Here is a 16,886-nt window from a genome sequence, read left to right as displayed (position 1 = left end):
ATAAACTAATCGGAAGGACTTACAGTGCTGTCTGCGACTGCAAAGAGAATATCGAGCATTTATTGTGCCACTGTGTGTGATTTCAAACAGAGTGGTAGTCAGTCTCCTAATCACTGCGACGATTGGACAATCCGTCGGTGTCCGCGCAGGCGGAACTCGAGAATCGTCGCCATCGCTCACTTGCCACAAGTCAGAGAATGCACTTTTGCGCTTCTTGAGTGCGACTGCCGTGTGTGAAAGTATTTGGCTTCGTGGCACCGTCTGCCCGCGTGCACACATTCACAGCGCCCCTTTTTTCTTTCTTTCTCTATTTCACCTTTCTATTCCCCTGTTCTTTTACTCAAGCGTAGTGGCAGCCAGCCAGACGCTTTACTGGTTAACATCTCTGCATTCTCCCTTTCTCCCTTTCTCTGTAAAAAGTTACATTCCTCATGGTGCCATAATGCAAGGTAGCTCTTAACTCGGTGCCCGAAAGTTCATTGTCCACAAGATCGCAATGACCAAGCAACCATTGAAAATAAAGTTCATGCACACTTAGCTGTGGTGCACATGTTCTTCAGCGATAGGAGGCAAAATGTAATATAGCCATCGTTTGAGTAGGGATACGATAATTAGAAACTTAGCCTTATAGCGGCAAAACACCACGTACGTACGAAGGAATTGGTCGAAAAAGAATTAAACTGCGTTCCGAAGAGCAAATAGTTTTGCAACAGGTGTCGTATATCTATAAGGCTAACCTCGAATCAGCTTGAACCAGTTTTACTGTGGAAGACGGGAACAGTTGTGGCGACATACACTGTGACTTGGTCATCAGTATAGAGGTATCACCAGTGACGCCGTGCGTTGAAACTATGCGGCACAATAGGAGCCGCCTGAGGCAAGGAGTTAGAAGGCACAATTTTATCGTGATCCCAGATATTTCAATCTATACACGCGAGTTAGGCAGGAGTCAAGGAGCTGTTCTATGGATCTTGGCCGAGACAAATTCTGACGGGATCAGCCTCTCTTGGCGTAACACAGCTGTGGTGAAATTGCGCTCGCGGTTGTCTGGGAAGCGAAGAGTTAGAGTCGACAAATGATGGTCAGTGCACTGAATGAGAATTCCTATAGGTAGAATCGATGAGGATGACTAGACGCATACGCATCAATGGGCTCAAAACCAGCTACAGTTATTGTGCCGTTGCTTGAGGTCCTGCGGCGCGGACGTCGACACACATCCAGTGCTTGTTCATGAAGGATTTCGAGTGTACGCTAGAGCTCCGCATGTGCTTGGAATTCCGGTATCCCGCAGCGTACATAACCCACAATAGCCCTGTTAGACTTGGAACGAGAAGACTCAGACTGGACCTAGCATGTGCCCGCAATGACACGGAACCCCCCCCCCCCCCCCCATTTAGGAATCTATTCCACTATATCTTCAGCAATGGTATGTGCCTTGACGGTGTGTGCAGTGACATAGAACATTACCTGAGGTGCTGTACTCTGTATAACGCGGAAAGGAGTGTGTTATCCGGGTCCCTCAAGAAGAAAGGAGTTCCTCACAGTTCTCTTAAGGACATTGTTTTCCCGCGCGGGAAATGGTTTGGTAGGAAGGAGGTTTCTCGCCTTCTTTTAATTTACCTGCAGGACACGTATTTGGCTTCCACATGGTGACCTTAGGAGTGACTATTTGTAATTGTGAGGTCTGTGTCAGATTTATGTGATTTATTTATTCTTGGTGTCGCTACGGTGGAGCAATTGCCGGCAGAAACTGCAAGGCTAATCCCACCAGTAGCCTACAACCACTCAACTCAACTCATCTCAAAGATAATACGCTGTCTAGACGACTCTCATACAGCTGTGATGATCTGTGATAGGAATCCAAGTTCCATCTACATTAATTAGGTATCATGCAATATATTTTTCTGTGTGCGAAATTATGGCACATTTTTGTGGGCAGATCCGTAGGGCACGACGGTGAAAATACCCGGAAATAATTCTTTGTGCTCGTTCTATGTACGCACGCTTTCATGGCTGGGTTACTAAGGGCGTTCATATGCAAATGTTGTTCGCGTATGCACTTACCGATACTAATTCGGGGAGCCCCGCCGCAACGCAAATCAGTGCAGCGTTGAGTAATATGAGGCCAGAGGTGGATCGTTGTAGGCAACATAAAACTCGATATTGGCAGATGTCCACATTAAAAGCCGACGTAGAGATTTTGTACCAGCTTATGTCACTGAAGATACGCTCATGTGGTACTCCTTAAAAATCCCAGGTGGTCCAAAATAATCCGGGGTCTCCCACTACGGCATGCCCCATAATAAGATCGTGGTTTTTGGCATGTAAAACCTCAAATTTTAAGACGATACACGCATGCAGGGAGCCACCGGTGCCAAGATCTCCCATTGCCTCAAAAATAACATTTTGATGGATTTTATCGTAGGTGCCTTCAAAGTCTAAGAAAATTGAGCTCTCCAAACTGTGGCATTTTCTTCCCAAATGAAGAGACTCAATCACTAAGGCTGCAATACTGCTCTATTGTGCGTTCCAGTACTTGTCCATAAATTCCAGAAAACTTAGATCCCTTCGAAAAGAAAAGCACTAAATGCATCATGCAGCTGCCTTGATAGTTTAACTTCGTTGTGCAGGTGAAATATTGATAAAATGTGCTTGTGAAATGCTTTCGCTGCTTGTAAAGCCAGCGAAAACAATCATCTAAAATCATGAATTGGAATTGCAGAGCTTAAACAAGCGGTTTTGTTAGGCTACGAAACTAGTAGCGGAATAAGGCAGCTCTATGGAGATTCAAGAACATTTAAACGGAAGTGACACACCGGGACAAGTAAGCAGACACACACAAGCGTTATATTGTACCTACATTTCATCAAGGTTGCCCTGCGAGTGGGCCGTAATGCAGTGTAGCTGTGTGTTGAGAGGTCGCTCTTTCGTTCTCTTCACTGCGTCTGTAACAATGGATCGGTCTTATTACATGTACAAAGTCAGATATAACAACGCGAAGTACTTCTAAAAAATAAAATTAAGGTAGTAACGTCTAATTCGATGACGCTACCAGGATGCTGCTTCGAAATATTAGCTTACAGACTTGCGCAAATGTCCTATCCGCCTTCACTCAAACCTTTCGACTTCCACTTATAGCCATACAGACATTCATGACGCCTACGTTCATGAATTTTTCTGTAGGTCGGCATGTATTCTCTTGAGAAGCTTAAGGAGAGCTGCCATTTACCTGTTTATCCCGCACGTGGCGAAAATCTGTTGTATCGACGGAAAGATATGCCGCTGACGCCTACGCGCTGCCGAAATTAACAAGCGCCGAGAATGTAGGCGACACCTTCCCAGAATCAGTGCTGGACAAGGGGCCCCCGTACCATAGTATATATAGGCGCATGATGGCAGCCTGGGCTTGGCCGACAGCATGTGTGACAGTCATGTTAGTCCTTTGCACTATAAATACGACTTTTGCTTTATCATATTTTTGTTCAGCCCCTATTACTCGAACTTAGAAATTTGAGTTTCCTACTAACTTGGCGACACCCACGTTTCGCTTTTCTCCATCTCTTATCCCGTGCTTTCCTCTGAAGCGTCGTTTGAAAAAGTCCTCATGCTTTGTAATTTAATGGGAGTATCGGCCACAAAATGAATCGGAGTAACCGCCTGGTGAAGATTCACATAACTGCGCATAGTGTGAATGGTGCCTCGCGTCGTCTGCTAGCCTCTACCTGTTTACATGTGCCCACACAGGCCCCATATTTTCTAATACTCTTTGTTTCATGCTTGTAACGCAGTCGTAGCTTGTGGTGTGTATTTTCATGATGATTTACCGAACCATTAGGCCTTCCGCTGTAGTCTTCGCGCTTTAATAACGTCATTGACTCATTCTGTTGAACGCGCGATGTGTGGCCATCGTACCCTCCATTCGCCAAACTTATTTCAATTTTAACCTGATACCGATAAGGAACCAGTGTCGCAGAAAATCCGGCGTCGGCGTCCGACGCCGGATTCCCAGGCCTTCCTTGTGGCACAAGGAAGCCACTGAGCTAATTGTATTTCTCAAGGTAAAATACGTAGAAAAATTGTGCCACTTACAAAAGTGCGGCTTACAAAAGTGCGACTTACAAAAGTGCGACTTACAAAAGTGCGGCTTAAAAAAGTGCGGCTTACAAAAGTGCGACTTACAAAAGTGCGACTTACAAAAACCAGAAAAATGTGTGACCTACACACAACCTACAGATAAGATAGCATCCGATTGTAATTTCATTATACGCCAAAACATAATTCTGTTAGGCCAAAACTCAAAGAAACCCCTTTTCTAGCGTTTCTACCATCCATGGACCGGCCACAGCGTCCGCCATTTGCGCGCACCGGCGCTCGAATATCTTGAAGGCCACGGAGCGGCGCCCCCGGTTCCTTGTAACGCATCTACATGACGTTGCTTCCGCCGCATCGCTGTCCACGCAAGAGGCCACATTTCTACCAGAAAGCCTGCCTTCGTGCATAGCGTTCGCCGCGAGCGCTTACCGGTAAACATTACAGTTACATAGGCTGCAGTCGCCGGGAAGCGCGAGAAGCAATCAGGGATCTTTGAATGTTATCGCGTTGCACTCTTAAAGGCGAAACTTAAGCATCCTCCAAATTCTTATTGCAGCTTTATGTTTCAACCCTATCACAAAGAGCATTTGATGTCGTTTGATAAAGATGGAATGGTGGCAGCGAGACGTGAATGCAGCGCTTCAGCAACACCTTGTCACGATCGATGGGTGGATCATATTATAATAGTGATACCGCGAAAGGTGAACGAGGAATTGCGAAGATATCGTCGATGGTACACGCTTGATCCTAAGGCCCAAACTGCACGTAACGCTTGCCGGCGCGCGAAAGCTCGTGCCTGCGCGCCTTTCGCTTGCTGAGCCTCGCGAATAATGGCGGTTTGGACCTACAAGACGCGCACCAGCGCGCGTCCACTTGGCTCACTATTGTCGTCTTGGTAGACATCGTATCGCATTTTTGTGAGGTAGCCAGAGCAGGGATGTCTCTCAGGAGAAGACGTGTGTGCTCGCGCTGCGCTTCGACGCGTGCGATCTGTGCTGCACCATCTGTGAGGCGCGTCGACGCAAGCTATCGCGCGCAGGCACGCGCACTTGTAGTTCTGCCTTTAAAAGGCGTATGTAATTGAAGGACTGTGGACCAGCCAAAGCTGTGTCTGAGATGTTTTCTTTTATTATGTAGTTGTTACCCGCTACGGAGAAATAATTTTACCTCGAGTGAATTATGGCAGCTTAGTACTTCGATTCCCTGCTATAATAAGGAAATAGAAAATAGATTATTCCATAAGGATGATTTGTGACAACGCAGTCGCTAGATGCAGGACGTCATGACACCGGGTTGCCCGCGGTTATTATAATCCACTGTTTAGTGTGGCATTGTTACCTTGACGGAAGGCAGCGGCTATTGTTTGCTTCAATAAAAATCATCATAATCAGGAATCTTAAGATCACTGAATTTTTGTCCCACAAGTCTAACGCCCGTAACCCTTTAAATACACATGCGTGCCTAAATGCACCATTTTTACTGTTAATACAATAAAAAAATAACCCATGTGTGCCACCCCATAGCTATCCTGCTAACGTGGTGTAACTGACAGCCACTTAGGCTGTTTTGTTGAACTTGGTAATAGTTTCACATTGCACAGAACATTGAAGACAAGCCGATATGCATGCGTACAAGCGGTGAAGTAGATGTGCTTACAACTTTGACTTCGTTGTTAAAGAATACAACCTTTTCGTAAGTAATGCAGTATTAGCAGTAAAAGCTGAATTCTTTGAGTTGTGAAATAGTAATGCCTGCAGAGTAGGCGAAACAAAAGACGTACACGCACATAAAGCACTAAGTGGCGCAACACAGGCTGCGGCTGAATGGCAGTGCCCCGTCAAAATTATTTATTTATTTATTTTATTTATTTCAACATACTGTCAACCCGTGGGGGTTATTACAGGAGTAAGTAAACAATTTTGACACATATGTACATTTGCAATCCTGGCTTAAGAAAATCCAGGATAGGTGGGAACACATACAGAGACGCAAATAATATCAATAAGTGAAAGAGAGGACTGCCTTCTCGGCAAGCTCAACAAATTTGGACAACGTTGTTTGCGCGGTAACACACGGGTTCAGTTCATTCCATTCTCGCACAGCTTGTGGGAAGTTGGAAAACAAAAACGCGTTATTATTGCAAGAGAACTGTTCTAGTCTATGTGGGTGACAGTTTGTGCTTATTTCAAGTACTGTAATAAGAACCTACGTTCTACGCGTTTCGGGCGAAGACGTAACATTGGTTGGCAGTATATTAAATGCTTACTACAGTTAGCGCACTTCATTAGCAGACAATCAGCCCAAATCGCTCACACCGCCTATCCACACTAACATGAAAACGGTGCGTGTGACCTATAGCTTCATCTCACGACGAATAGGCAGGTCGATAAGGTACAACCTTCAATAAGCCGTCACCGAACTAATCTTCCCCTTTAAATTATAGTAAGGGACTATATACACTTGCGAACGCCCCTCAAAAACTGGGGAATGTGCTCGTTAAACTTAAAGAAAGATTAATATCTGGGGCTTTACACGCCAAAACATTAACGGTCAGCGGAACTAAGCACCTGAACGTTCTTGCATTTCGTCCACATCGTTGCAGCTTTCGCAGCCGGCATCGAATTCGCAACCTTGAACTCAGCAGCGCGAAGCCATAGCCACTACACAACGTGTCCAGTAACACCAGCGCACAGGGAAGCATGTCCATAATTTTCGCTTTGATCAGCGTTGCCAAACGCAGTGCCTTTCCAAGGTGTGGCAGCTTCGGCAACAAGAACTAGTGACGTGGTTAGCCAACACGTGCGACTTTGTTCTTTTTCGTGTGTGTGTGCGTGCGTGTGTGCGTGTGTGTGTGTGTGCGTGTGTGTACGTGTGCGTGTTCCTGCGTGCGCGTGTGTGCGTGCGTGTGTGCGTGTAATTTTTGTTCAGGTTCCTTTTTTTGCCTGGCACCTGCCGGGTCTATGAACGACACCGCGACGTTGCAGCCGCGCGAACGTGTTTGATAATACTGCCCAAGTCTGTTGGTGAGGCAAAGTGCGAAGCCATTGTTTGTCAGCCGGGGTATTTCGAACAGTGTTGATCAGCTTGTTGCCCATTGTGAATGGGTCTTATTCTGAGCTCTATTTTTCTAGAGCAGCTCCTTGTTGGAAATGGGCCTATACAGTGTCGTAGAGCGTACTGCTTTGAAATAATTCTTGTCCATAATAAACATTTTCACCTGCTATAGGCAGAAAATAAAGAACCACAACATATCCTACTTTCTGTTTTTGATCGCATAGGGGGCTGAAAAAAAAAAAGAAGCTTTACAGTGTGCTCTTATCAAGTGCCTGCTCTATAACGGCCTTGTTTTTAAGCTTTGCGATCGGCCACAAGAAAAGACTGAGAGGAACAATAGAATAGGTGCAAAAAATAATGTTTAGAAGAAGGGTAATTACCTCCCGAGTGCCCTGTGCGGAGCAAAATTACCTCTTGAACGTACCATAATCTAATGGGTTAGGTTATCGTCTGTAGACTAAGGTTAGCATAGTTCAAGTTGTTCTGCCTCCAACCACATTATACTGAGTCTAGAGCAGTTAGGGTTAAACAATTTTCAGGCCGTGTCAATGGGACCATATTTTCGAAGACTGTTGAAAGGTTAACTAAATGGATTTGCTAAAATACAAATGGTCGAAATAGATTCGTCAAAAGAAATCTTACCATTTTTTCGGACGGTGCACGATACCGCAAATGAAACTCGAACAGGTGTTGAACTCTTGACTACATCAAGAACGACGAAAAGTGCCTTTCAAGAAAAAGAATATTTATGCCCATGAGCCAATTTCGAGAACGTCTAGCGGTTCCGTATTTATTTGGTAAAATATCAGTTGCTGTCCGCGTTTACAGCTCCCCCCTCCCCAACACTGCCCCCTCCTCACGCCCTAAAAAAATAATTTAGGAAGAAAAATAAACGGGTTATTTTTCATTTCGAGAAGACTTGTTCATTTCCCAAGCTTTTTAAACTTTGAAACTAGCATTCAATGTTCGCTATATGCGCTACCTTATTTTCATATTCTAAGTGAGAACCTCGCGAATAGTGCCCGCTTCAGCTACGCCATCCTCCTAAGTTTCCTTTAGCTACATGTTCCAAGCAATTTAACAAAAAGCAACGCATCTGTATATGCGCTTTTTGCCAAATATGAAAAAAGCACACTAAATTATGACAGAAATGAATGTTTTGTTTCTTTTCTTGATCCTGTAGACGCGGCTATTCTATATAGTACGGCTGTCACTGGGCCAATCAGACAAAGGAGAAAGCAGACAACAATGCGCGGTAGTGAGCGGTAGTGAGCCGCGCGTTCATTGCGGCTGACTATCTTCGAAAGACAGACGAGCACGTTCCAAAATAAGGAGCAGCGGAGTGTGAAAGCGATAATTACGCTGCGACACGCAGCCAAGTGGAAAGCGACCAACACAGCATCTAATGATCGGTTGTAAGGTGAAAAACGAAGAAACAAAACAATCGTCAAAGTACAAGCAAAGAATGAGGAACGTATTCAGTTTGCGGACACAGATGTATGAAAGGAGTCACATTTGCGCTGGAAGAAAACAACGACAGGACGCATGTAAGGATGGCGCGAGAAGAAGCGCCAATTTGGTACAAATTAAACGCTCTTAGTCTGACTGTCAATGGTTTAGAATCTCTTTCGACGTTCTAAAGCTTAATCTTATTTCTTCTATAGCGAAGCATTCTTTGCGAGCTTCTGGCGATTTGAATCTATCTATCTATCTATCTATCTATCTATCTATCTATCTATCTATCTATCTATCTATCTATCTATCTATCTATCTATCTATCTATCTATCTATCTATCTATCTATCTATCTATCTATCTATCTATCTATCTATCTATCTATCTATCTATCTATCTATCTATCTATCTATCTATCTATCTATCTATCTATCTATCTATCTATCTATCTATCTATCTATCTATCTATCTATCTATCTATCTATCTATCTATCTATCTATCTAGCTAGCTAGCTAGCTAGCTAGCTATCTATCTATCTATCTATCTATCTATCTATCTATCTATCTATCTATCTATCTATCTATCTATCTATCTATCCTTGAAGAGCTGAGTATCAGTTCGTATTCGCGATGCCATCGCGGTCGCCGCATCATCGTTATTCGAGTTTCGTCATCCGACTCTCGCCACTGATGGGCGTACTACCTGCACTCGAACCATGTGGCGCGCGCAAGAAGATACAGGTATCTCGGCTGCGGAACAGCGGCTGGTGATTGCCTCCATGCGAACAGCGATTGAGAAGCCATTTCCCTCAAGCGTTGATTTCCGATCACCGGACAGCAACGCGCCGTCTCCTCGTTCATCCCCAATCTCGCACCGGACTTTCATCGCCCTTACTGTATTCACCAGGCTGTTTAGTAAAGAATCGAGGCATGCTCTTTCGTGCGGCATGTGGAGTCTGAGTACGACAATCCAGCGCCGAACTTCAGCATGGCAGCGTCATTACATCTACTCGGATCGACCACCTCGGCTTTAGTGCTAACAAAGAAGCCTGGGCTTCTGAAGTTACAGGTTCTTAGTCAATTTATCGGCAGCCTTCACAGTGCCATTGCAACAATCACACACAAAAGAAAAGGAAGAAAGAAACAATGAAGAAAAAATATTTTTAACTAATTTAGGTTGGCAGGTTCTTCTAAACTTAAACTGTCCTTTAGGAAAATAAGCTAGTGTTTCTGAACGTACAGCTTGAATGAAGCACTTTCTTTACCTCGCTGCTCACGCGCTTGTTATACTCCCCGAAACCCTACACTTGCGTACATTTGAAAGATTGTACGTGAACGGGATTACGGCAAGATTTTCCAAAACGTAAACCTAACTACTGAAATTAGATTTATACGCCGTTATGAAAGAGCGTAGCAATACTTTTCATCACTGAAGCACCGTATGATTCAGATACATAACTCGCCCTGTATTCTGAAGTGTGTGACGGTCCTTATCATGCTCACCGTTATGATAGGTTCATTGTTCTCGTACGTTTGTTAGCATAGATATCACTCCAAACCCGGTCGTCCGTAATTACGTTCAAAAAATGGCACTATGGTTACGTGCTTTGCGATGATCGACAAGAACAGGAGTAAGAAGTGTATTCTCGACCGCGACGTTTGAACGTATGGGGAATCAGGCGTGCCTTGTGCCCTGTAGCCATGGCGAAACGTGCCTGATTCAAATATGAGCACGTTGACCTTTGCGCTAGATAGCGCCTTCCTGAGCAAAGAAATCCGGGGCAGGTTAAAAAACGTGCAACTCGACGTGGACGCAATTTGCGAGGTCGCATTCACAAAATTTCGAGGAAGAGAGAGAATAAGAGAGAGAGAGAGAGAGACGACTCATCACGCGTTAGCAAACGTCGTCCCGAAGAATAAACGTTAAAAAAATGCAAGAACGCTTCTGAAGACGTCGGTTCAAATAACAATGAAGTTCTGCAGCATCGCTTTGCAGTCTCGCTCGTCTGAGTCGCATCAGGGAGAAGAAAACGACCACTGATAAACAGGGGTTCGAGAACCCCTCGTTCGCCAGCTCAGCTCGTTCGCGTCGGCAGTGGACTGTCATATAGATCCGCGCGAGGATCTCTGCGGAGTCATCGAGCGCGGCCGAATGATTTTTTGAAGAGAAACAAGCCGAGTGAAACAATCGGCTTTCTTAGCCTCTGCACTCCCCGCCTCTCACTCTCTTCTTTCGTTCGCTTTGTTCGCTGTCTCGCCTTCTTCACAATCAATAGCGCGCCTACGCGCAACCGCTCCGTTGCTGACTGTACCATGGAGTACATACACTACACGAGGACGCTGGCGGCCGCGTTTTATTTTTTCTGCTCTCCGCAACGGGAGAAGAAAAGGACTCTCCGAAGCGAGCGCGAGCGCGCAAAACAAGTAGCCTCCGCTGGTCGCTAGTCTGATCTTCTCGGATTGTTGGCGGCGCAGTTCCCGTCTCTAACGGCGCCGATCCGAGATGAAGATGCCTGCACGCCAACCATCTCCATCTGTTGTGATTTCTCCCCGGTATAACCTCACCCCCACGCACCCCCTCGCATGGGCTCTACAAGTCTCTCTATCCGCTCTCCTTCTGGTTCTGCTTGTTTCCTCTGGCTCAGCTTCCGCGATGTTAGGCTGCCACTCGGGTCTTGTTTTATTCGCGAGCCCCGTCACTCCTTTCCTTACAATTTCATTTTCTTTGTTCCTAACGGAGGTGTGCGAGACTCTCTTCCTTCCCCCCATTCCCCTCTCCTATGTCATTGTTCCCGCGTTCTGGTTTATTTCTGTCGTACTGTCTGAGGCAACCAGAGAAACCGGGTTGTTTTTCACCTCCTCCTGCCTCCAGTCTCTCCACCCTAAACGAGGCAGGGAAAAGCTGCGCTCGAATGTTTTATCGGCTGTCCCCCGCGGATCGTAAACATTTGGGTAAAGGAGACGCTAGGCCCGAATGAAGACGAAAGATCAATACAGAGAAAAAGGGAGAAAGGGCGATCTAAAGAAGGTAAAGACAAGCCGTCTACGTGCACGTGCCACGGTTTCGAGCGGCAAAATATAAATGGGAGACATTCGCGAAGAAGTGCGTTTTCTTAGCGAATGCTTCGTCGATAGCGCTCCGTCGTATAATACGTCCAGTTTTCTTTTTTCTTCCTTTTTACGTAATGATCTCTTACGTCGCGCCCGTCTCATATATGTGGCAGAAGCAGCACACGTTTTCTGCGTGTGCCGTTTGTCTCGGAGCAAAATGCTTACAGCAAGTCTTCTGGAAAGCATGAGTGAATATATGAATTTTATGAGCGCTTTTCTGCTTCCTTTGGTTTCGGTGTAAGGGTAGAGGTTTGAGCGAGTTGGTCGTTACGTTTTCGGTAGTTCTATATCTCTCATGTCGTCAGTGGCATTCGGGAAGTGATATATATGGTGCAGAACTTATTTAATTGTGAGGCTTAACGTCCAAAATCTTCGCAATCGACTACGAGGGATGCATGTTCCGCATCCAGTGCATGGGACACGACCGTTACACGGCAGCTCTTAGGCGCCCGTTCCTGCAAGCGTCGGCGTAACCGAGCCAACAAGGATAGCGAGAGATGAAAGCGGAGAGGAGAGTGCAGCGGAACCATGAGGCGGAAAGCGGAGGAATGTGTGGCGAACGCGTGAGAAGCGTAGTGCGGTGACGATGGCTACGAGATGGCACCAGAGTAGCGCGCGTCATCTGGAAGGTCTGTCGGCAGCGCCTGCTGTGAATCGCACCCACGCATCACCCACGCGCTGGCTATCGTGATCTCCAGATTAGCGAGGCAGTCTGAATAACGTGCCCCACGAGACAGGTTGTCCGCGCCATCCAATGTATCACGAAATGGAAACACGTATGGGGCCGCGCTCAAAAAGCTAGGGTGGCAACGTCTGGTGCAGCACGTCAAGAACGTGCTGCGCCAGTGAGGCATGGGCCTACGAGGAGGCTTGGACTTGGGCTTTAGTTCCTTTGGTACTAATAAACGTTATTTCTCTCTCTCAAATTTGGCGTTAGGAAGTGTCGTAATCGTCGGTGAACATTTTTTCTTACGCTTAAACATAATATTATAATTTTCCTGAGCACTTTGTTTAGGATGATGTAGTCTACCATATGAATTAAGAAGGCTGTAATAAAGGCTGCACATTTGCTGAGAGTCGGAAAATTCTGTGAAGCCTAACTGTTAGGGCTTTCGATGGCGAGGGAGAAAGAAGCTTATTGAATGAAAAGAAACAATACCAAGCAACAGAATACAGGTATTATTGACTTGACTACCTATGACAAAGATTGCCATTTTTTTTTTTCAGAAGTCCTGACGACATTAATGAGCTTTCGGCTTGTAGAGTAGGATGGCTAAATGTTTTCTATACCTGTACTGATGGTTTTTCGATATGTCTCGGTCAATATAAACGGTATAGCGGGATATTTTTCCCAAGAAAAGTAGTAAAGGACGTTTACACAGACTAGACAGCGAAGTTTGCTCATGCTTAACAAGCAGAAAGAGGCAAACAAGAACTACATGGCTCGGAGTGGCGTCTATCACATGTCTGTTAGAAAAAGAAAAGAAGATATATTGAATGCTAAGCATACTTTCCTATATGAACTCCTTCTGTATGTCAGCTTTCTTTATTCTTATATACAAACTTTCCAGCCTTTGCTTTATGCGTTGCAGTAGGCTTCAGACTCTACCGCGCTTTATAAATGACGCTTGGGCGGAATAATCGCTGGGAGCTTTTGCAAGGCTAGGCCCACCTATACCTAGTAATGCTCCTCCTACTCCTTGGTTCGCGTTAAAACATGCTTCTTTTCATGTCATGAAACACTGAATCTTATCAGTAATTAGCAGACTAAGAAACCGAACGTGACATCTGCGGAATCACGTAATAGCCTCGTCGTTATTACTGAGTAATATTCATTCCACAAAGGGTAAGCTATCTAAACCTAAATGAAACGCTATGCTATATACTTCCGCACTACCTCTTCTGTCTTAATTGGCGGCGAGTATGTCGTTTTGATACCGGCAGGTACCTCAATTGCAGGTGCCTCATATCGACAGACACCCAACATCGGCAGGTACGAGCTGGCTACAAATTATATCTAGTAACTTATGGAGGTGGAAGAGGAGAGGGAGCACATTGATTCTTTTAATCACCATGTACTTAAGTGACTCGAGAGTTATTCTCGTGCTCTCTTCAATTACCCGCGAAGCAGGCACGGAAGATTACAAAACTCAGACGACCTCCACGACTACTGCCAAAGCTGCCGGTTTCATTAACAGAAAGGTGCAGTGTTCTTGCTTCTGATCCTTTCATGCACAGTAGAATTGGAAACTGTCCATCTATGTGCTCTCTGCAACGAATACATACTAACGTGCACAACACTGTTTCTGATTCAGCGATGAGCTGCTTATCTATTTCCCATTAGCGAAGCAGACCAGCTGTCCCAAGTATTCTATCGGGAATGATGCCGACACGCTTGACCGGTAAGGCAAGCTCGTCAGCTCGCAGCAGCCCACGCGCTCGCTCACGATGGACTCGAGGCTAGACTGATGAAGGCGCGGACCGATCCTGATTACACGCGCTCTTATCCACCCGAGGTCGCGCTTTCATGCTGATGTCACTGGACGGCGCCCCATGCTGCTGTGTTGGCTAGAGAAACACAACGAGCGTTGTCGTCGGTCAGACAGTAGCCGCGCAGCCGGCCCGAGATTAACTAGACGCGTGGCCCCGAAGGGAGATCAATTTCCGATCTGGCCGCGCAGCCATTGTCGTGCGATGAAAAGGCGACGAAGACGACAGGGCCGGGTCACGTCATATGGTCACCGGTAATTTGTCTCCTCCATTATGGCACGTCTCTATTTTCTTGTCTCCTAGTGGTGTGGCCTTCCCTCCTCGCGACGCTCTTTTCGCGGATAAGACATTGGGGCACATCTTTGGCGCGTGTCACGCAGAACGGAATGAAGGTAGTGCCAGTACGATTCTTTGTGGCGAGCATTGTAGCCTCGAGATAGAAGGGAGTCCTTTCTGAGGCCAAAGACATGGAAAAACAGCATTGTCGTTACTTGAACTCTCGCAGTTAGCAGCCCCGTGCGAATTCATGAGATGACCACGACCGTACTGGTTTTAACTGAGGTTGTTACGGCTGCTGTGGGAATAGAGGAGGACAGGCGACCTCACAATGCCCAAATTCACATTGATCTCAAATCGGGCTCGACTACTTCATTCAACCTCATTGACGCCCCATGATGGTGAGCTTGATCCCATAGCCAGTAGCGACACAAACTTCAGTACTTCGCTCAGTAGTTTCGACTGCGCCCGCGCAGTAATAAATATCTTTGTAATTAGCGTAACGTTAATGTATAACCCATTAAGGTGACTCCGGAAGCTTAGCGTTGCGTTGTCAATCCCCAGGTCCCTGTATCGGTCAGTAGGTGAGTTACGACAATGTTAGAGAGAGATACAACGAGTGAAAGCAAGGAGTAAAAAAGGCAGCCAGGTCAACCAGACGTGCGTCCGGTTTGCTACCCTACACTGGGGGGGGGGGGAGAGAAAGGGAAAATAGAACGAGGAAAGCTGGAGAGAGTGAACACTGGGATAATGTCAGACAATGAAATATAGCAAACTCCCTAGCAAATTCACATCTCTGAGGAAGGGTTACTGCATTGCTCATTCTACTCTTTTTATTTTTCTATATAAGAACCACGTCTGAAACATTCTAAAGTCCACTTAAATGAAAAAAGAAATAAAGGAATGCACTGAGTTTCCAACGTGCTTAACAAAGAGCCCTTCTTATGTCCTCCCCTGCTTTTCTGTTTCAAACGACGGACGTTCGCGGTGCGTCCGCTTAAGACTGGACATTGGAAACAATAACGAACTAAACAGGCGCAGAACAGGAAGCAAAGACGCAGTGTTTGGTTGCATTGCTACATTCGCGTCAGTAATAACGGTTAATAAATACGTTAGCAGCGCCAGAAGATCAGAGGTAAACTGCTAAAGATTTCGCAGGCGGAAGCACCGTGTTGGAAAACAACGTCTAGTCCGTCTTATCCGCACAAATATTCGAAAAATGTTGTTATACTGAAAGCTACATACAACTCGCAATTCCCTATGCGGGATTTCTGCAAATCTAGCGTTCTTTCCTCAAAGGGTAGCGTTACTTTGATCCTGCATAATATCATTACACAAAAAGGGCATATCGCTTTCGCTTTTCCGTACCATTCCTAACACTACTGCACTAAGAAATAAATATTAAAACTGAATGCGAATCCTGATGAAGCGTTTGAACAAGAAAGGAAAAAGAGAGAGAAGTGAATGGCGGTATCCCCTTGGCCTGAGGCACATTCTGATGAGACGCTCGAGCAAAACTGATTTGCATTCCGCTTCGCCGTGAACACGGTGATCACATTAAACGCGCGCGATGAGGCATCGTATCTAAGTCTCTCCGGAGTGCTGCCAGCGAGGAAACAGTGTTAGAGCAGCGCACTCCTGCTATTCTCCTTCCCTCTATGAGCTGAGCTCGTTGTTTTGTGTTCTATCTGTTAAAAACATCCTCTTTTTTAAATTATTTAATGTAGGAAGAAAACTCCACGTTGTTCTTTCGAGCGGATTGAGACGCACTCCTAACCCTCCATCTGAGAGCTTCCGACATTTCCACTTCAAAAGTGCGCTGCGACGAAGCGCACTCAACTCATTCCTTTTTCGTGTTGTTTTAGCAGGAATGAGGAGAGGAGAGCACACTCTGGTACACGGGGCAGCTCTGAATGTGTTTTTCTCGGTGCACGTTAGAAGCAGACGAAGCAAATACAGTCCCTGATGTGTTTTCATTCTCTATTCGGGTTCGACGTGATTATGAAATAAAACGACTCAAGTGTAATGGGAGTAAATATTATTTGGCGCAAACTTCCTTAAGAAATACGGAGTTAGACATAGGGGACAAGAAGGTGCTACGGAACGTCCTGATATTCTTAGCGGAAGAGGCTTTATTGACTTCCCCTCATGCACGGAAGAAGATAGACCGAATCGCCGACTCTCCTATCCTGCAATGCAATAGACAATGCTGCTCATCTCACTATTACTTCAGCGATAATACCTCTACTAATGCCTAAGCGCTAGAAGGCGCCCAGTATTCTACCATGCTCCATGTCTACGCTCACCTCGTTTCTTCTTCCTGGCTTTCAAAGACACTCTCAGACATTTCTTCCTTCGTAAATGTTGGTGCCAAGTGTGCGCGCAGCGCGGTAGTCAAGTCTGGAAACG

At 45.8% G+C, this 16,886-nt stretch overlaps 1 long non-coding RNA gene across 1 annotated transcript in view; it reads right to left on the bottom strand.

Moving 5' to 3' along the window:
* The window catches only part of LOC140215928 (uncharacterized), a 151,391-nt gene that overhangs the window by 60,731 nt on the left and 73,774 nt on the right, over nucleotides 1-16,886 (bottom strand). Inside the window, exon 3 of the long non-coding RNA XR_011892520.1 lies at nucleotides 16,784-16,877. This is a non-coding gene — a long non-coding RNA (uncharacterized lncRNA). The remainder of the gene's footprint in view (nucleotides 1-16,783; nucleotides 16,878-16,886) is intronic.

Source organism: Dermacentor andersoni, chromosome 2 (assembly GCF_023375885.2).
Source record: "Dermacentor andersoni chromosome 2, qqDerAnde1_hic_scaffold, whole genome shotgun sequence".
Taxonomy (NCBI): Eukaryota; Metazoa; Arthropoda; class Arachnida; order Ixodida; family Ixodidae; genus Dermacentor; species Dermacentor andersoni.
Note: the sequence above shows the minus strand (reverse complement) of the source record. Positions and strands in the feature narration are given on the sequence as shown.